Source organism: Lissotriton vulgaris, chromosome 4_1 (genome assembly GCF_964263255.1).
Source record: "Lissotriton vulgaris chromosome 4_1, aLisVul1.2, whole genome shotgun sequence".
NCBI classification, from domain to species: domain Eukaryota; kingdom Metazoa; phylum Chordata; class Amphibia; order Caudata; family Salamandridae; genus Lissotriton; species Lissotriton vulgaris.
The window spans coordinates 1602636493-1602658009 of record NC_141691.1 but is presented as its reverse complement, the minus strand read 5'-3'; positions in this window follow the sequence as shown (position 1 = coordinate 1602658009).

Below are 21517 nucleotides of genomic sequence, written 5' to 3'. Positions count from 1 at the left end.
TTTAAACCTCAGTTTTGAACTGCCTCTTCACTATTCAGTAACTACTCTGAGTGTTGCTCCGAAGCAAATACAAAGCACCAACCTTTTCAATTCATCTATTAAAACTCTCACAATATTCCAACAAACACGCTTGTATGTATCTGTACCTTTCTAAAGTGGCATCATATATCAAAGAAACACACAAATAGATGGTTAGTGGGTAGTGCCTGAGAGAAAGCATATCTAGATGAGTAGTGCCTCAGTGAAAACTTCAGGACAAGAGTACTGCCTGTATAATTTCAGAAAGCCAACACTAATCCTTCTACCATGTTACTATCTACAAACTATTTCAAAACTCTTTACAAGGTGCAATAGAGAGCTGTACATTTCATCACATATTTCATACATCACATTTGTCTTACAATTTCAACACTTGGATAATATTTTTTAAAAGTAAAGAATATGACTAGAATCAATAAAGCAGCGCTGAATAATATATAATATACCTTACAAATTGGTTACTCACATTTGAGGTAGTATAGCAGAATACCAAATATCAGAAACTCTTAACAGATTTTCTTTTCCGCACAAGAAATGTAATGCACCTCTCTCAGAAAGATGAAACCAGAAATGGCAAACTTTCCCTCTCTTTTTTCACTCAAGTAAATGTAAGTATCAAATCACATTGCTTCCATCATTATTTCAAATTGTAAAACAAATTTCTATTGGTTAGACATATTAACCCTTTCTAAGTGTCCTCAAATGGAGCCCAAACTGCTTCTGTAATTTTCTGAAGGTGCATCTCCACCACGGTGGAGCCGCGACTCCACATGGGAGTTCAAAAACCTATTTTTAATAATACTAGGATAGATTATCAGCAACACACTACTTCCTCACATACTAATGTCTTAGAAATCCCTAATTTACTAACTTTACACTCATATATAATTATGCATTTGACATTTTAAGTCCACAGTTAAGTTTCAACCCTTTCCCCATTCTACTTAATGCCAGTTTCCATAGGAACAGTCCATGCAGCATTCAATTGTACTACCAGGTCACAAGTTCAACGTAATTTCAAATTCAGCACACAAGTTTACTAATGCATAGAGCAGGTGTGGTTGACTTTTGCAAAATATTACATTATGATATCAACTGTACCTTTCAAACATTTTCTAACAACGAATCACAAACATGATATCTCAGCAAAGTAACATGTATCCTATTTTGAGTGCACAATCTTGATGAACAGCCAATCACTTATCAACTTTTTAAAACACAACTTGTTCTCTGCCATTTTACATACCTCTCATTCTACCAACTGACTACCTGAGCTACAGACATCTTTTGATTACTTCCAAGCATCCCTTATAGATGCTCACAGTGTGGATTGTAGGGCACAAATATGTTTTCTGGTGCAAAAGGTATGCTGAACGCAGAGGTATTGGCAAATACCTAGGTTTGGAAAATATGGACATTAAATAGATTTACAGAGAGGGTTAATGTGGCACCGATTGTTGCCTTCGGTTGAAACCCTTTTGCATCTCCAACCCCCTGACCTCATGATTGTGCACTGCGGTGGCAATGACCTAGGCACTTTGACTCAGGTAGGTCTGGAAATGATAATGAAGGACACCTTTGCGCAATTTATGGTGCTTTTGCCGCAAACTGTCCTTGTATACTCTAACATACACAAAAGACAGAAATGGAACTGGTCTAATCAATTCTGTCCACAGTTTGAGAAAGCTAGGAAGAATGATAATAAAGCTGTTTCTGCATACTTTAGAGATCATAGATTAGGGTCCATCTACAACAACAATCTATGTTATGACATGGACAACATGTACTAAAGTGAGAGAGTGCACTTCACAGATCAAGGAATCAAGGAGTCTTCCTCAACAACCTTAAGCTGTGTGTCCGCACTTACATGTAGCTGCAACAAAATCAGAATGAGAACAAGGGCTCTTTTTAGAGCCACCCTATAACCCAACAGTTTTATCTTATTTGTTTTTAAACATACATACTCTTTTTTAAAATTTTGCTCTGAGTCTTGAACCCATCGCGGTTACACAGGGTGGGGGCGTGCTGAGAGCCGCGATGGAGTCGCGACTCCAAGCATGTGAGAAAAAGAAAAAGCCCCCATTCTTATAACTCAAATTCTGCCTTGGGGACCCCATCCCAGAGCACTAGCCATTTCATACTATGAAAAAATAATACCCCTGCACCCGCCTAAGGGCTTTTACTGCCCCGGGGACCCCATCCCCCTGGGCATTGCCTTGTTAAAAAACAACAAAAAATACATTTACCCCCATCCCCTGGGCTACTTCTGGCCTTGGGGACCCGGTCCCACGGGACAGGGCCTCATGTTGGGAACCGCAGGGATATCTGGGGAGTCGGCATTGCTTTTTCACAAGGGGAGCTGCTGACATGCAGGTCTCCTTGTGCAAAAGCAATACTGCTTTGCTTCATGGAAGCATTGCAGAGAGGTGATCCGAGACCATTACCCTTTTTACACCACTCGGCAATGCAGCTCTGTGGCACTTACTGGAGGTACCTGGTGGGCTAGTTAGCCCCAGGGACCCTTAGGATTCACAGGGACTTAATCCCCCAACTTACAATGCTCCAGGGGGTGCATTTGCACAGTGGTGCAGGTAGGGGGTGGGGCCTGATATAACAAGTCATAGCAAACGGCAACGTCCCAGGAGTAGGCAGCCAGGGAAATTGCAAGAGCCATCCCTGGGGGGTGGCTGTCCTCAGGGCCATCACAGGCTTCTGGACGGGGACCGTGCGGCCCCCTCCCATCATATGCACAGCCCCGGGGTGTGGTCCCCAGGGCTTGGGGGGCCCACAGGCCCCCTGCAAATAATTCAAGAAAGCCCCAGGGAGGTGGCAGTCCCCGGTGCATGGGGGCGTCCATGACGGCCCCACACAAATCTTTTTATTTTAGGTACAAGCCCCAGGGAGGTTGCAGTTCCCAGGGTAGCGGGGGCCCCCCACGTACATTTAAGAAAAAAAACAGAGGGGTGGCAGTCCCTGGGGTTTTGGAGGCCTGGGGGCCCCCCCCCCACAGATTAAAAAACAAGCCCGGGGGAGGTGGCGGTCCCTGGGGCTGAGGGAGGACTGTGTGCCCTCTCACATATAAGTTACATAGCCCCAGGGAGGTGTCAGTCCCTGGGGCTGCAGAGGATTTTGGCATTCCCCTGGGACCTGGCCCACCAGAGGCTCATTTAAATGAAGTGCGGGAGCCTGCGCTTCATTTTCTTTTATTTTCTCTTCCGGATTCGTTAGCCCAGCGCAAATTTGGCTGATTTTCTATTTAAAAAAATGCTTTTTTGGCCCTTGGGACCCCCTGAGCAGGCCTAGTCGGTCAGGGTGTTTGTATCTTGCCCTCTTTTATTGTTTTTTAACCTCTTTTTCACTATTTTCTTCTGACTCGGTTCTCACAAGATGGCTGCCAACACTTCCTGGTTTGGAGTGTTAGTAACCAATCAGGGTGAAGCTGGTGCCCGGGAGGATTCACGAACCCTCTTCGGTGCTCAGATATCTATATTTTTCTTTTCTAAATTTCTCAGGAACTACTGAACGGATTTACACCATTTAACAAATAGGGCGCAGTCTAAACCAAATTAACTATTATTCCGTTCAACAGTTCAGGCTGTAGCCTGTAATAAAGTTCCTATGGAAATCAACATGGAGAAAACATGCTTTGGGACACCCCTTTTTTCTATGAATCCAATCCAGTTTCACTTTTGCCGAAAAACAGGCGCTGACACCGTGGAAATGTAATATTGGAATTTTTTCCACATGATGACCCAGATGTGTTTCGACAGCTAAATCGCCTTCCTCCCAACATCGGGGCCTTTGAGGTAAGTCATTAAATAGATCTTCACTCTTCATGGTTGTCAGAGCAACCGAAAGCCATAGATATAAATGTTTGAAAGGAAAGGGTAGATTGTCCAAAAAATAATGATATATATATACAATATGAAAAAGTGTTGAGTTTTAAATAAACATAAACTCAAAGTAGTAGAGACTTCAAATCAGTCTGCTACTAGACGTTTAAATAAGTGATGGTAAACATGGTGTGGGCTAAACTTTGACCATGAGGTATTGAACAGAACGAACAACACAGGAAACAGGCTATACCAGTAACAGTGATGAATAGTCTGTAATTTTTAAACTAGAGACAAAATACAAAATGAAAGTTACATTTGTACACTAATGAGTCAGTGCTAACTGCAGACAATTGCTGCATTATTGTGAATCAAATTACAGTGCCTAAAATAAAGAGAGGTTACCAATGATACACATTCTCATTTTGCACGCGGGTGAGGTATAGAGTACTGCCCAAGTAGGCCTGAATTAATTCTGCAAATGAAAGAAGTTGCAAAGTCATGCACTTAATACATTGTCAAACCAATCACAACCTGGGTATGTGGACATTACAATAGAACCGGCTAAGCCCACAAAATATTCATCATGTGAAAATGAACCCTATTGATAAACAAAAGAATGTAGAAAATGTTATATGTGCGATATAACCAAAACACCCGAAGTTTTTTTGAGAGAGCAAAGGAGCTATGAGGGAACAGATGCTTCATCATAAGTCATCCCATGTGGGATTTTAGAGTTGAATAGGAGTATGTAGAAAGCAAAGGGGCGATCCGGTGGAGAGGCCAGCGGTGTGCGCCCATCTTTGCTTTCTCAATAGGAGTATGTACGTAGGTTGTAGCCTCCTGTGTGACAACTGTCTGTTCCCAACCCTAGGGTTCCTAGGGACAATGTTGATTACAAAGTAGGATAAATCCTTTGCATCACCACCATGGCATTGGTTGATGTGTCTGGCTACAGGGTAACTCGGATCGTCATTGGCAATCACCCTTAGATGTTGCAAGATCCTGATGCGTACCGGGTGTATGGTGCTCCCTACGTTCCTTTTGTTACAAGTGCATTCTAGAATATAGACTGCAAAATCTCTTTTACGATTGAAATTCCCTTTAATTTTAAAATGTGTACGTTTGAAAGGTGTTTGTGTATGTTTTATACTGGAGCCATGTGAATAAGCCTTACATTTTAGGCATTTTTTGAAACCTCTGTGCACTCTCATACAATCTGTGCCTTTCTTTACCTGTGGTGAATTACGTACTTACTCAATTCGCATTGATTTGGCCCTCCTGAATGATATGGGAGGGACTCTGGTGATGTTGCGGCCATTGAAGGGATCACTTTTGACAATATGCCAATTTTTATAGAGGATGCTGTGAAGATTGACATGATATGCAGAATAGCCTGTAATGAGACGAGGTGTACCTGGGTGTGTGGTTTTTTTCTTATTCTCACTTTGACTAATCAGCATATCTTCTCTCTTGATAAATCTTGTTTTGGCTTGGGCAGTTTTAGGAACTTCAGATCTGTACCCAAGGGACCTAAGTCACTTGAAAAGGTCATCAGTAGCTCCACCCAAACTTTCCTCATTGCTACAATTATGTTTCATGCCTTAGCCTTCCGCATACAGAATGCTTTCTTTGAGTTTAGTGGGGTGGAAGCTGATGGCATGTAAAATGAAATTGCCAGAAGTGGGCTGTCTGTAGATTTTGGAATGTAATTGGTTGTTAGCTTCAAATACTTCCAGATCTAGAAAATGAATTGATTCTGTTTTGACGAAAGAATCAGGTCATTCACATTTAACTCTGCTGCAAACTTCTGTGCTGATTCTGGAGATCCCTGCCAGAGAATAAAGAGGTTGTCCATATATCTAGTCTAGAGAATGACATTCTCAGTCATTTCCCTGGAAAGTTTGGTTTTGAGTACCTACTCATCCAACCAGCCAATATGCAATATGCAAATGTGTTACCTGGGGGTGAAGCAGGTACCCATGGCAGTGCCCTGTGTTTGCTTATATGTCAGTTGGTCATATATAAAAATGTTGTTATTTAAGCACCATTTTGCCATGTTAAGTAGCATTTGTGTATGTTGATACAGATGCATCAGCCTGCTGCCTAGATAGTATGCTAAGGCTCTCAAGCCATCAGTATGTTTAATGCTTGTATATAGAGCAGTGACATCTAAGGTCATAAGAACATATTGTTCTTTCCGTGCAAAATTATAGATCTTTTTAAGGAAATCTCTTGTGTCCCCGATGTAAGAGGGGACACAGCCCCGAACTGGAGGACGCCGTTTCTCGGTTACAGCGGCCACATCCTGGAATGCTTTGCCATTTCATCTTCGTTCTGAGACCAATCTTCTGAAATTTCGCAAGCTTCTAAAAACTCACCTCTTCCCGCAATAACTTCCTCCCTCTCCCCGACTTTCACCCTCAGAAGTTCTGCAATTGCAGCGCTGGGACGCTCACGGGCAGCCATGCGCTATATAAGACCCAAATTTCAAATTTCAGAGGGAAGTTTGCAAACATGCTCTTGTAAGAAACAATTGATATATCTTGAAGTATTCTCAAACATACACCCTATGGCAGAAATTATAGGTCTCCCAGGTTGATTACTGGCATGTTTGTGTATTTTAGGTATGAGGAAAAGTTGCAGCATGATCGGATAAACTGTTTTCAAAAAGTCAAATTCTTGTTTAGAGATTAGTCCTGAACCCCTCCATTTGTATAACTTGGTGTGGAATTTTTCCTTGATGCCTTGGATGCTCTTGGGGCCTGATCTGCAATAGCATGCTTTATCTTGTAGTTATCTTTGTGCTTCCTTATTGTACATGTCATGGGGCCAGAGCACCATATTCTCTGCCTTATCTGACCATCTGACTACAATATCTTGCCTTTCTTTTATTTTGTTAATCACTGGTATGTATTGTAAACTGCGATTGTGGTCAGTGCGCATGAATTCTTCGCTGGATGGGATGCTAATTGTTTAAGTTCTCTTGTCGCATTTTCTGCAAAGATGCCCAATCCATCTCTTGGCATGATGGGCAGAAAAAACTATTTTGGCTTATATTAGGCATGAATGCTACCATAGATCTCTAAACCCATAGCTGATGCCAAGTCCTCTGGTGATGTTCTATTCGGTTGCTATCCATATTGCAGTTATTTCATGTCTTAAAATGGTGTCATGTCTTCTACCGATAGTCCTCCCATGTTGTATACATTCTCTGCACTGTCCTTTGTGTGCATCTTAACCTTGCTAAAATACTTCTGTAACTTAAGTTTCCTGATGAAATGAAAAAGATCTATGCAGGTCTGAACATAGTCAAACTTCGTTTTAGGGCAATACGTATGTCCTAAAGATAAAATCCCTTGTTCATGTTCCTCTAACTCCATATTTGTAAGGTTGATGACTGTGTTATCCATATCTGGGTCTGTAATTATATCCTCTGTGTTTATCTGACTGTTGTTTTTGCCGTTGTATTTTCCTGCCCAGTGTCTGCATACTTATATATCATACCATTAGCAAGAGCAGTATTACATTCTTAGATATTGAAGTATTTGTGCAGGCAGGATAGCTAGAGACGAGACTTCACAGTAAGGAAACAGCAGGAAGTACAACTTTGCATGGCACTAGTTTTCACCCAACCCACACTAAACTAAATATACTGTATGGAGAAAAGCTGCGAGCTAACAGAACCTGCAGTATGGTAACTGAATTAAATGCATGCCAGAATGAAATGAGTCAGAGATTTATAGAGAGGGGCTACAGTAGAAAAGTAATAGAGGAGTCGTGTAGGGCTGCCAACAAAAAAAAAGAGAAATTATCCTATTCAAGGGAGGAGGAAGGTAAACCTCAGGTGAGATTTTTAACCACCTATAATACCCAACATAGGAAATCACACATGACATGGTTGGTGACATCACTGATGACATCTCAAATGACATCACTGTTTAACCCATTTTTGGCCGCAGAAACCTCATACCCCCTGGCACTTCAGCTGCTGTTTTTAAAGTTTCAGGGTGATCTTTCAAGCGGGGTCTGAGAAAAGAGTGGGTCCAAAAACACATTTTCCCCATGTTCATTTCCTTAGGAACTTTGGACATGGCTACAGCCTGAACTGTAAGTGAAATTACACCAAATCTGGCAGAAATGTAGCTGTTGGTCCAGAAAGTGCCTTTTTTGTGAATTGGTGTAAATCTGTTCAGTAATTGCGGAGTTATTAAAGAAAAAAACAAATTTGGATATCTGGGGACGTGAAGGCTCCGTGAACCCTCTCGATCTCGTACTGAGATCTGATTGTCTGCCAACACTTGAGCCAAGTCCCAGAAAAAATGTAAAAGAAAAAAAATATATATGGGCTAGGCTGGGTAGAAATTCCATGACCCCTTAGGTCTCTTAGGTGGTTCCTACAGGGAATCCTTAAAAAAAACAAAGCGCTGGCTTTGTGTGTAATCGGCCCTCTGGTGGGCCATGTCCCGGGGCATTTTTAAAATAAAGGAGAGGGAAGACTACTGGTTGGGGATGAAGTCCCCTTGGCTGGTGAGGATCGCTGTGGGCCAAGAATCCCTATTGTAGCCACAAGTGAGTTCCCCACAGCGGGATTGCTCAGATCTCGTCGGATGCCTGCCCCCTTTCTCAACTACTCTGCAAACGCACCTAATGGCACACTACTCTTGGGGAATGAAGTCCAGGGATGAGCCCGCTGGCCAACACCCCCCTTGTGTGTGGAAACAAATACCAAATTGGCACACAGCAAACACATATCCACCCAACATCCTAGGTTTTACTGCACACCCAAACACATGGACAATGGCAAAGGCAAGCTGCAATACTTACCATAGCAGATTTCACACAATGCAGTGTCTGCCCCAATAGGAACCCTTCCAACATATACATCCATTGAATATGGACCCTCAGCCTCTGTAACTCCATTACTATGCCCCAAGGTCTGACTATACTCACCACTGCAAATGGGTCACCTATCATGGTCAAACAAACACAACTGCAGACACACATCCCAAAATATCCACTGACAACAGTTGGTATCAGTAGCAATGGCAGGACAAAGGTCATCAACAACAAGAAAGTCTTTATTACAAACAAGAAAGTTTGGTTGTAAAACAAAGGCCAATGTCCAGTGTCTTTAGTGTGGTGCAGAACACTGCTGCGCCACAAATTTTCCTTCAAGAACACTGCCAAGGAAACCTCCTTGGGAAGGGGCACCTATTGGGCAGGCCAGGCACCTCAAAGATGTCACTTGGGTGGGCTATGGGTTGGGATTCTGAGAGCCAGATTGGTCTGTGGGAGGGTGGGTATGGGAATGGGGAGGGAAGAGTTGGGCTGTGGGAGGGTTGTGCTCGGGATGTGTTGAGCTGAGCCAAACCAATACTGGAAGTTTATAGGCCTTAAGGGTAGTTATGGGTGTGCGGAGGGGGGGAACAGAAGTGTTGTGGCTTTTTTTTGTTTATTAGGATTTGGGGTGGAGAGGGGAAGAGCTCCTTTGGGTTTTGGGAGAGGTGGGTCTATTCGGGGATGTTGACCTATATTTTTACTTTGGCTTTTCGCAGGGATAGAAGTGAGAGGGATAGGTAGGGGTGGGACACCAGACCTGGTTTAGGGAGGGGGCAGGCAGCTTCGGCAGGGAAGAGGTCAGTTGCAGTAAGGCAGTGTTCTTGGTGAGACGGGGAAGAGGTGAGACAAGGGGTGGGGTTTTGGTTGTAGAGGGATGTGAGGTCTGAGGTGTGACTGTGTGTGCACATGTCTCTGAGTTTGATGTATGTTTGGTTGTGGAATGTGTCTGGTCTGCAGCAATGTCTGATGTGCATGTGGCTGGTGGTGTTGTGGTATCTGGGTGTGTGATGTGGGTAGTGGCATTGTCTGGTGGTGTGGTGTCTTGCTCATGGGTGTAGTGTCTGGTAGTGTGGTGTCTTGCTGCATGGGTGTAGTGTCTGGTGGAGTGGTGTCTTGCTGCACGGATGTCGTGTCTGATGGTGGTGTATTGTCTTGCTGCAAGTCAATGGATGCCGCGGTGAGGGGTGCAAGTGCCTTGGGAGTAAGTATGTGCCTGTGTTTTTCCTTATGTTTTTATTTGTGGTTCAAATGTTTTATTGGTATTTTATATTAATGTAGCACAGGGATACAGATCAATGCTCATTCCGTACAGAGACAGCTTTGTAAAATCCCAACAGCTTATATAACAAAATAAACAGAAACTTCAAACCCCTTCCCCTCCCTCCTTCCTTTCCTGTCCCTCTTCTATGTCATATGGCGTTCTTCAGCGTCTACTGTCCATGTCCATATTTGTCTGATGTTGTGTTGGGTGATGCACTCGAGAGCCACAGTACCCGTAGGTAGCAGGGGCACCTCAACTCTCGGAACTCCTGAGATAAAAAGGAAATGAACAGCCTCAAGAGGTCCTAGAAGGATTTCTCCACTGTATTAGAGACGTGTGAGAGCTTCTCCATCCCAAGGAAAACCAAAGGAAGTGGAGCCAACATAAGTGGGCTGGGGTGTGTGTAGAACCCCAGTGAGAGAGGACATTCTTCAGAGCAGCCCAGTGCGATGCCCAACTGCCTGCATTTCAACGATTTCAAAGGATTAGGCAAACCCAGTAAAATATAAGCAGGGAACCTTGGGAGCTGCGTCTCAAAATGTTGGTCAAACTTGTCTAAAATTTGTGTCCAATAGGTGCTAATCTACGGGCATTCCCATAATAGGTGGACTAGTGATCCGGTCTCCTGGCAACCCCTCCAGCAGTATGGGCTCTTAGTTGGGTCTATCTTGTGTAATCGTTCTGGGGTGAGATAACAGTACGATGTTATTTTCGTCAGCGTTTCAGTCAGGGCTGTGTTTTGGGCTGTGTGGTGGAATCTATAAGATACTTTCACATTCTTTGTGCGTTAATGTCCTCCCTAGTTCTCCCTCCCACCTGACTTGATTGGTTTTATATGTATGAGCTGAGCGCTGCACTAGAAGGGACTATTGGGTAGAGATCAGGCCTGTGCTAAACATTGTTTGTAACAAGCCATTTCTCTTATGCTGCGAGATGCCCTTGTGTATTAGCTCTATTGTCCTGGTGAGACAGCCAGTGTCTGAGCTGCAAGTACTGTAGTTGTTCTGAGTCTCCTGGATTTAAGTTGGATTGCAATTGTGGGAACGGTATTATCTTGTCACTATCAATCATGTGGCCCATCGAGAGACAACTGGACTGCCTCCATTTGGGAAACACTCCAGGGGGCATCCTGGGAGTGAAGTCAGGGTTATCAAACTGGGGTATTATGGGAGATGGGAAAGAAGTGAGGCCATGACGGCCTCCATAATAGTACTACACCTCCATCGTAGGCTTAGTGATCAGGGACAAGTAGAGACTCATAGTTCTGTGTGCTTTCTTTAAGAAGTGAATCATCCTTAGTGAGGTTTCAGCCACTGCTCTATCCTGGAAGAGCCACCACCACTTGGACTCTGCCTTATTCCATTCAACTGAGTATTTCATTTGTGAGGCTTGGTAGTAGAGTAGGAGATTCACAGTCCGAGACCGCCCATGGAATTGGGGAGGTAGTTCTGCTCTTTCCTCAACCTTGGTTTCTTCCCAGCCTAAATGAAGCTGTGTAGTTCTGATTGTAGTTTGTTTATAATTCCCACTGGGAGAGCTAGAGGGAGTGGCTGAAAGATGTATAGTATCTGATGTAGATTAGTCATTTTGATGGTTGCAATTTTCCCCAGCTAGGAGATCAATATTGCGACCACTACCCAAGTTCTGCTTTGACTCCATTTAACAAGGTGCGATAATTAATGAGGGAGGCATTTTGGAGAGAGGGTGCTATCTGCACGCCAAGATAAAGTAAAGTGTCCCATCCCTAGGCAATTGGAAATTGTTTAGCTAAAATGTTTTTAAATGTATGTCTATTTGTATCAGTTTTGTGTACTTTTATGATTTAAAAAAAATCGAATAAAGTGGATTGATTGATTGAAAATATCGATCGTGCCCGGGGGTAGCGAAAGGCTCGGATTATGTGACTTTGAGAGATTGATTTTAAAACCAGAAATGGCACCAAATGCCTCCATCAAAGCTAGAAAGGTGGAAAGAGAGACCAGCGGATCAACCAGGGACACCAATATATTAATGTTGTGTTCTTCACCCAAAGACAATTCCTCGTATCTCAACGGTATCACGGACCCTCTGAGCAAATGGCTCCATGAATAGAGCAGATAATAGTGGGGACATGGGGAAACCTTGACGGGTCCCTCTACAAATAGGGAATGGTGTGGCAAGGAGCCCATTTACCATCACCGATGCTGAGGGAAAGCGGTAGCAATTCAGGACCCAGGTGCGGAACCTCTCGGGGATCCCGAAGTGGACCAGCACCCACTCGAGAAAAGACCAGTGCACTCTGTCAAAGGTTTTCTCTGCATCAACCCCAAGCAGCATATAACAATTGGGAGTTCTCGAGACTTTCTCAATTAGGTGTAACACCCTCTTCGTAATGTTGCTTGTTTGGCACTTGGGGATGAACCCGGTTTGATCCGGGTCTATAACATAAGGGAATTGAGACCCTAACAATGAGGCAAGAATGTTAGTAAATAATTTAAGATAGATGTTAAGGAGCGAGATGGGGCGGTATGAACCGCAAAGCTGCCTGTCCTTACCAGGTTTGGGAATAACGGAGATGGTGGTGGTGAGCATGTTGGGGGGGATTCCTCCAGGGAACGAGAAACTGTTGACTAACCGGGTTAAGAATGGGTCCAATTTCTAGCAGAATATTTTATAAAATAGCAGGGAAAACCCGTCGGGCCTGGAGACTTAGCTGTGCTTAACCTGGAGATAGCAGAAATGACCTCCTCTATTCGAAGGGCTTGCTCTAGTGTATCAGCCTGGGCCGCTGAGAGGGAGGAGGTGTGTGCCTCCTTCAAATAGGCATCACTTGCTTCTAAATGAAACTTATGATCAGTATGTCGTAATTGGCCCGTTCGGATTAGCGATTAGCTGAACCTACACGTTGTCCTCCTTAACTTGGCTATATACGATAAACGCCATTTTGAATGTTGCAGCGGCCATCTTAGACCATGAGCGGCCTCGTGGCCGACGTGCCCTTTAGTCCTTTGTCCGTTCCACTGACCACTCTCATCTGCCCAGCAACAGGCTATTTTTAGTACTGGTCAAGCCACACATGCGCAGTTCTCACTGACCCGTAAACCTTCAGGAATGTACCGCTAACTGACCAGTGGGTTTGAAACTCTCCAATGAGCTGGCAGTATTCCAAAACATGACCATATATGTCTCTAAAACTGTGTCTTAACTTGTGCCGCCTATCTTTTATTGCCCCAAAATTGTATATAAACGGGGTCACACCGGTGTTCGGTGTGATACCTCTTGCATTACCGAAGGGTGCTGTTTGAGTGTACCACCACCCCATGGGGTTTTAATAAACTTGTTCTTTGCATTTTACAGTTTCCGTGCCAACAGTTCTTGTGTAAGTGGGTAATCTCTGGAGCGTGTAGGCCTTGGGAACCCCGAAATACTTCAATTGGCGACCACGAAGGGACTCATCGGCGACTCGGATGCCCGAAGGAGAGGTCGTGACGAAGGCTTGGAAATCCGCCATGGGCGCGCGCTGCCACGAGTGACCCGAGTCTTGGCTGCCACGGTGTTTTTTCCTTTCCTTCCGATCTGACCTTCCAGGTGGCGCCGGTCTCCGACTGAGTTTTCGAAGTGTCCGCATCGCTGAGAAAGTGCCGTTTGGCTGATTTGGCTTACAAGACCTTGGCAGTTGGAACCTGGATCTTTGGGAATTTGGTAAGATTTGTGTTCGGTAAGGTAGTCTTCGGACGCTTACTGAAGTGCTACGATTTGTGTTCGGTAAGGTAGTCTTCGGACGCTTACTGAAGTGCTACGATTTGTGTTCGGTAAGGTAGTCTTCGGACGCTTACTGAAAATTTGTGCTTTGTGATCGGTGAGGACGCTTGCCGAATTCTATGAACTTTGATTTGAGTTAGCTAACATTGTGAATTTGTGATCTTTGAACTTATATGTGTAGTGCACTTCACATAGGCAGGCATGTAGAGATGTTTCTCTAACTTTGTTTTTTTCCTTTGAGCGGCACAATCGTGTGGAGAACTGTAAGTGCCATTTGGTCTGGTGTCACGCTTTCGTGATACTTTTCGAACATGCCTGTTTTTAGCACACTCCGAGGAATGTGTTGTCTGGGAGAAGGTGCCTCAATTAGGTTAGCGGAATCACAGCCGGCTCCCCCAGAGGGGACTCCAAATAGGGAAATGTATATCAAGTTTGGCCTCCCTCCTATTATGTACAGTAAATTATGGCATAAATACACCAAGGCCGATCCCGAATTGCAATGGCCCCTACACGGGTCGTACGATTTGAGTAAAATCCAATTTGTAGAGCAATGTATGTTTCAACGCAGGTCTAGACAAAACATGTTTGATTGTGTGCGAATGTGGGAGAAAGCGGCGCGTGAACGAATGAAGCGTGAGGTTGCCTTGGCGGACAAAGAGCAGCGCAAGGCTGCTCGGGATAAGGCTTTACAGCTGGAGGAAAAGGAGGCTCAGGAGAAGAAAGAAAGGGAGGAACGGGAACGTAATTTGCAAACTACTGGTCAGTTTCCTATTCGTCGACCACTTTATCCTGTCCTTAATAATGAAATTGATGATTTCTCTTTGTTAGATCGGTCACCGCCTCCGTACGTTACGCCGACGGCTCCAGCTGTGGATTCTGATGATGACGGACGGGATAAGTTGGGCAAGAAGGGTGTATCGGCTCTCAGGTTTACTGCGGAGAGGTCCGCTCATTTACGTAGTTGGGCTCGCAAAGTGAATAAGCATAGTGTTACTCAGGATCAATTGATATCAGAGAAAGCAGGGTGGACGTATCTTGAAGTGATGTATTTTCTGTCTTCCTTGGCTGATGAGGTTGTAAGCGCATATCGAGATCTTTCTGATACGTTAGAGCCAAAAGTGTTGTCAGTGTACCGTGAAAATTTAGCTAAAGGTGATTTTGATCTTTCAGATGTTGACGACCTATTCAAGCAATTGATCAAGCTGCGGGATGAGACAACCCAGTTGCGACAGGAACGAAAAAGGAGGCAGAAGGAGTCCGAGCCGGACAATAGTGGGCAGGCTAAGGAGTGTTCTCTCCGTGGTTCAGATAAGAGTTCTGCGTTGCATGTTATGCCTATGCGTGAAGCTGCGCCTTTGTATGTTCCACCAAAAGGGGAAGGTACGGATGATGATAAGTTGTCAAAGGATGCGAAAGGGTATTTTGTGTATAATTGGGTATATACGCCATGGAATAGAGCAGATGTGATGGCCTTGAAAAATTCTTTACCTGATCTTCGGAAGAATCCGGCGGCATTTTATGAAGGGGTGGAGGGGGCTATATCGTCTTGTGTGATGACTCTTGTAGATATAGATTTGTTTTTTGGGCTAATTTTACCACCTGATATGTGGAGGCAAATTCGCAAAACTAATGACGAAACGATTTTGGGGGGGACATGGAAAGAAATAAATGCTGCAGATTTAGATAGAGAACCAGCATGTAAGCCTTGTCAGCTAATTCTAGATCTCCCGGCAGCTATCTTGCATAAATTAAAAACGCTTGTTCCCTCCAAAAAGATTGATTGGACCATGTTAACGTCGTGCAAGCAGAAACCCGATGAAACGGTCTCAGATTTCTTTACGCGCTTCGAGGAGGCATTTCATGATTACAGTGGTCAATCTTTAACTGACGATACGGGTCGGCATTTGTTTGTAGATAAGTATGTGGCTAATCTCCTACCAGAGATTGCAAAGCGATTGAAGTCGAGTGAGAGTTCCTGGGCCACGGCGACCCCTGCATCTTTGTTAACTATGGCTCAGTATTATGAGCGGCAGGAAGTGGAGGCTAAAGAAAGTGTAGAGAAAAAGACGAAGGAATTTAAAACGAAGGTGATGTTGGCGCAGGTTCGGGGAACACAGGGTAGAGGGAATGAGAGAGGTAGAAGAGGTGGAGGTAACGCATCGTATGGTCGTACGGACATTGCGGAGGATCAGTGTGCTTATTGTAAGGAGTTTGGGCATTGGGCCGAAGATTGTCCGGTACTTCGTGAACAGCGTAGTCAGCGTGGTCGAGGTAGTGGAAGGTCAAGAGGAGGTTATACGGGAACAAGAGGTGGCGGAGGAGATCGTAGACAGGTTGAGGAGAGGGGCCGTGGCCAGGACGAACGAAATACGTTTGATAGACGGAACCAATACCAGATTTTGGAAGGAGAGAATGTGGAACATCAGGATTATGTGCATGCATAGGATTGCGTAGGATGGGGTAAGGAATCAGTTGAAGTGCCAGTAGATCAGCAAGGTCCATATGTAACAGCGGGTATTTTGGGTTCTACTGATCAGTTTCTAGTCGACACAGGAGCTACTCGTAGCGCTCTGTCGAAAAACTTGGTTCCGAGGGCTCCCCTGTCTGGCGAAATGATTACGTGTGTAGGGTTTGATGGCACACCCTCCCCCAGCCCATTGTCCAAGCCCCTTGCACTATGCATTGACAAATACTTTAGTTTTGGCCAATTTTTGTTATCGCCCCATACCCCAGATAATATCTTGGGCATTGACTTGCTTAAATATTTTCGAGCAACAATACGCTGCGCTCCAGAGGGAGTGCGGGTTATTCTGAATGACAACTACCCTGACCCTGATGATTGCCCTGACCCTGACAGATTTTGTGTCATTTTAGATATTCCCGCTTTGGCCTCTCTGCCGCACACGTTGTGGGCGACATCGGATACGGATGTGGGAGAGATGCGCATTCCACCAATACACATTACTGTTAAGGAGGGGGCCCCTCTACCACGAGTGCCACAGTATAAGATCTCGAAGGAAGGTGAAATTGCACTGACACATATTGTCCAGGATTTGATTTCTGCAGGGGTAGTGGAGGAGGTCCCTTATAATGTCTGTAACAGCCCTATTCTACCGATTCTTAAGAGAGACTCAGATGGCAAGATCTACCGATTTATTATTGATTTGCGTGAAATAAATAAAATTGTCATCCCCCAATACCCAGTGGTGTCCGATATCACGACTTTGCTTACTTTGGTTCCACCGACAGCCACCACTTTTAGCGTTATTGACCTAAAGAATGCGTTCTTTTCTATCCCTGTTCACCCAGATAGCAGATATCTGTTTGGTTTTACGCTCAATAATAAATCGTATAGATTTTGTCGTGTTCCCCAAGGATATACTGAGAGCCCTAGCATCTACAGCCAGGCTTTGAAACGTCAACTAGATTCCTTTAAATTGCAGTCTGGTGTGGCGCTCATCCAGTACGTGGATGACCTTCTGCTCGCCGCCGACTCCTATGCACAATGTGAACAGAGTACGCTTGCATTACTTTCCTTTTTGGCACAACACAATCACAAGGTTTCCAAGAAAAAGCTTCAATACTGTAGACCCCAGGTGACCTACCTCGGTCATCTGTTGTCTAAGGAGGGGCGGGCATTAACATCTGATCGAATTCAGGCAATTTTAGATACACCAGTCCCCCGCACGCAGAGAGATGTGCGTGCCTTCATAGGGTTGACATCTTTTTGTAGACAATGGATCATGGGTTTTTCACATATCATAAAACCTTTGCTAGCATTATTGTCCAAAACTACACCGATGCCTCTTGAGTGGACAGACGAATGTCAGAAAGCCTTTGAGCAGTTGAGACAGGCCCTTTGTTCCGCACCCGTGTTAGGAACACCAGACTACACAAAACTTTTCACATTGTACGTACACGAGAATGATGGGTGTGCGTTGTCAGTGTTAGTGCAGTTGCACGGGGATAAGCAGAGACCATGTGCATACTTCTCTGCCATTTTGGATCCTGTAGCACGAGGGTTGCCTGGGTGTTTTCGAGCGGTAGCGGCAACAGCAGTAGCCATACGACAGAGTGAGGGCATAGTGTTATCACACAAACTGTTGGTGTTAGTTCCTCACGCAGTAGATGCCCTGTTAAACCAAACAAAGACCCAATACCTCACGAGTGCACGACTTACAGGATATGAGCTGACACTTTTAGCGCCACACATAACATTGAAAAGATGCGCTACTTTGAACCCCGCGACTTTATTGCCCTATCCGGCCGAGGAGGGTCAGGAAGAAAAACATCATGACTGTGTTTTCCTGACTGAGGAACAGACAAAGGGTCGTGTTGACTTACAGGATGTGCCACTTCCTGATGTGGATGGGGAACTGTGGGTTGATGGATCGTGTTTGAGGCTACCAGATGGTACGACTTCCGCAGCATATGCGATCACGACTCTTAAAACGGTGGTAGAAACAGCTAGAATACCACAGAAATCGGCTCAGGCAGCAGAGCTAATAGCTTTAACAAGAGCCTGCGAATTGAGTGCTGGCCTATGTGTGAACATATACACGGACAGCCGGTATGCCTTTGGAGTGGCCCATGACTTCGGACTTCTCTGGAGGGAACGCGGGTTCTTGACGTCACACGGGGAGCACATTATGCACGGAGAGCTAGTGCGTGATCTCCTGAATGCGTTGCTTAGTCCTAAAAAAGTAGCGATAGTGAAGTGTAGTGCCCATAAGAAGATTACGGATAAAGTGGGTCAAGGAAATGCCTTTGCAGACAGCATAGCAAGGCAGACGGCTATGTCCCGAACTAGCTCCCCTATGTACGTGGTACAATCACAGGCTGAGAGATGGAGTGATGCTAGAGCAGAGATACGGGATATTCAAAAATCAGCTACAGAATCTGAACTTGCGGCTTGGGCAGCAGATGGGGTGCTAGATGACGAAGGTTGTTGGAGAAGCAAAGACATGGAGAAGTGGAAATTGCCTGCGGCTTACTTACAGGCGATGGTCCAGATGACTCATGGACTGGCCCATGTCGGAGCTCTTGCAATCGCTCGTCTTTTAACACGAGTTTGGGAACATCCTGAGATTGCGAATACTGCAAAGAGAGTAGTGCAGACCTGCCTGGTATGCTTGCAACACAATCCTGGGAAGGGGACCTATACTCCGAAAGGAGGGTTCGTTCCACCTTCTGCACCGTTTGAAGTGCTTCAAATGGATTACATCCAACTCGAGCGCTGCAATAACCTGAAGTACGTCCTAGTGGTGGTGTGTGCTTTTAGCAAATGGGTTGAGGCCTACCCCACGAAAGACAATACGGCTTTGACTACAGCTAAGGTGTTGCTTAAGGAATTCTTTCCTCGCTTTGGAGTTTGCAAGTTTTTGTGGAGCGATAACGGGCCCCATTTTGTTGGGAAGATTGTGGAATATGTACTGAAGGGGTTGGGGATTCAGCAAAAGTTCCACGCTGTATTCCACCCTCAGTCAGCAGGTTTGGTCGAGCGGTACAATGCAACATTGAAACTTAAGCTGGCCAAGATTGTGGCGTCTACATCGCTGAAGTGGCCAGATGCGTTGCCGCTAGCACTGCTCTCTCTTAGATCAGTACCCCACTCACGAACTGGCCTTACGCCCTATGAGGTGGTGTTTGGCCGCCCTATGAATATCTGGGGGGTGCCCAAGCCGCGATTAATACATGATGTGCCTTGTGTTATGATGAATGATTATTTGGCACGATTAACAAATGATTTGCTCTCTATTCATCAACAGGTTCGAGAAGCGCTCCCCGATAACTCCACTGGAGAAGGCCACGATCTTCGTCCTGGGGATCATGTGATGATCCGCTCGTTTGAGAGAGCAAGCAGTTTGGAGCCCAGGTGGAAAGGCCCCGAGCAGGTCCTCTTGGCGACCCGCACCGCAGTACGAGTGACGAACAGGAAGCGGTGGGTGCATTCGACACATTGTCGCCGTGTCTCTCCGGATCTGGTGACTCCTGCTGTGCTGACTGACTATAAGGAGATCTTGGAGAAAGAAAAGAGCCCAGCTGTGACGTCGGCCGAAGTGGAGGGAGCCTTCCCGGACCAATCTGCTACCGGAAGAGAGCGCTACAATCTACGCCCGCGATGAGAAGATTTTTGTTCCTTTTTTTATGACTGGTTGGTTACCGCTCCAGGTTTGTGAAACGGAAACCGGGAATTCCAAGGGGGGGGGATCAGTTCTGCCAGAGTAGCGACACCCGTCTTGGCCCGGAGAAAAAAACAACGGCTACCTCGGAGTTCAGCACCGCATTTTTCTTTTTTTAGGTATACACGCACGTGTATCTGGGACAATTTGTGAACAATTTGTGAACAATTCGTGCTACTTGAGACTCTGTACAAACTTTCTTGAACTATGGCATCAACGGCATCTCGTGACAAGAAAATATTGGGTGCCTTTCTCTTTGTTCTAACCATTGTGGTGATAGCTGTTATAGCCTGGGTAGTCGAACTTGTGGTGCCTGTACGTGAACATTTGCTGCCGACTACCCCGGCACCGTCTGAACATTTCCATTTTACATTGCCATTCCATGAAGAACGCCATCGTCAAACGTACTTAAATAACAGCTTCATTCAGATTCTTCACCACACGCATAATATGACCAATACCTCAAATTGCTGGGTGTGTGGAATGTTGCCTGGGCACCAGAAGAGGGGGGGCACCCCACTTATTCCACTCCCGTTTTCGCACAATGGGTCATGCAATGCCTGGTACACCCTCCTCTTTACTTTGAGATGGCCAACAAAAGGGGGGGTGCTTTTCCGTTTGAATAAAGTATGTTCCCATGACAAGGATGGGTTTCCCCGGGCTGAGGGTACACGTTTCGAGTGGGAAGAATACAGGCCTGATAATGTATCTGCTCCACGAATATATAGCAATCAGCGAAATGTGAATGTATCCAGTGCTCATGTCATAAATGTCATTGCCACAAAAGCCGATTTATGTATCCGAAACAAGGGCACAATTGCAGTGGGGAAAAGCGAATGTAATATTACTCTCACGTTTGATAGCCCGAATGGCATTTCATTTGTTGCATCTCGAAACACCTACTTCATCTGTGGAACGAAGGGGTACCATCAGCTTCCAGTGGGGTGGTTGGGCACATGTTATGTATCGTTTGTGCTACCTCCTGTATTCATTGCCCCTCCAATGTACCACAACGACTACACTCTGTACCACGATTTTGTTTTAAACAGAGTTAAGCGAACTGTTGCCCTAGAGGACATTGATCAAACGGACACTGCATTACAACAGTATGTGGATTTCAATCTGGGACTATTCTCCTTTGTGGGGGCTGCATTGAACAGCCGGAAAATCAGACGGCTGACTCGCGTTGTTGAGGCTGTTGCGAATGACACTGCTATTGCCCTGGGGAATATTACCGAAGAACTGCAGATTTCCAGAATTGTCACCCTCCAAAACCGGATGGTGCTGGACGTTGTTTTGGCTGATCGTGGGGGGGCATGTAGAATCATCGGAAGCAGCTGTTGTGTTTACGTACCTGATAATTCTCCATCTGTGTATGATGCGATTTCCAAGCTGCATAAAATAGCTGCCGAAATACACCCGGACAATGGAACTTGGACACTTTCTGGATGGTTCTGGTCCATGATTGCAACTTGGGGCTGGAAACTGTTGACAATTCTCTGTATACTTGTGGGAGCAATGTTCTTTATATGCTTGTGTATCCAATGTGGCCCTGCCTTATGTTCAATGTGTCTATCAGCTTGCTTACCATCGAGGCGAGCTCTTGCCCATGACAAAAT